This window comes from Penaeus monodon, chromosome 15 (assembly GCF_015228065.2).
Source record: "Penaeus monodon isolate SGIC_2016 chromosome 15, NSTDA_Pmon_1, whole genome shotgun sequence".
NCBI classification, from domain to species: Eukaryota; Metazoa; Arthropoda; class Malacostraca; order Decapoda; family Penaeidae; genus Penaeus; species Penaeus monodon.
This window is the reverse complement of record NC_051400.1, coordinates 1,249,765-1,250,003: the sequence shown is the minus strand read 5'-3', so window position 1 is coordinate 1,250,003 and position 239 is coordinate 1,249,765.

The following is a 239-nucleotide window of genomic DNA, read 5'->3' as shown; positions in this document are numbered from 1 at the left end:
TCCTCTCTCTCAAGCCCTCACACCGCATTCGACACCCCTCACGCGTGCCTTAACTCGACACAAACACTCAAAAGCACGATTCATTCACCAACCACATGTAGACACGACCACTACTTGTGTTCGCGTTGTTGACTTCGAAAGTGATAATGGCACGATGTGATGTCGGAATTCAACCGTTGGTGGTTGTTAAGCGAATCTCACCTTCGGACACGCGGTTGCGACGGGAGTGTTGGAAGATG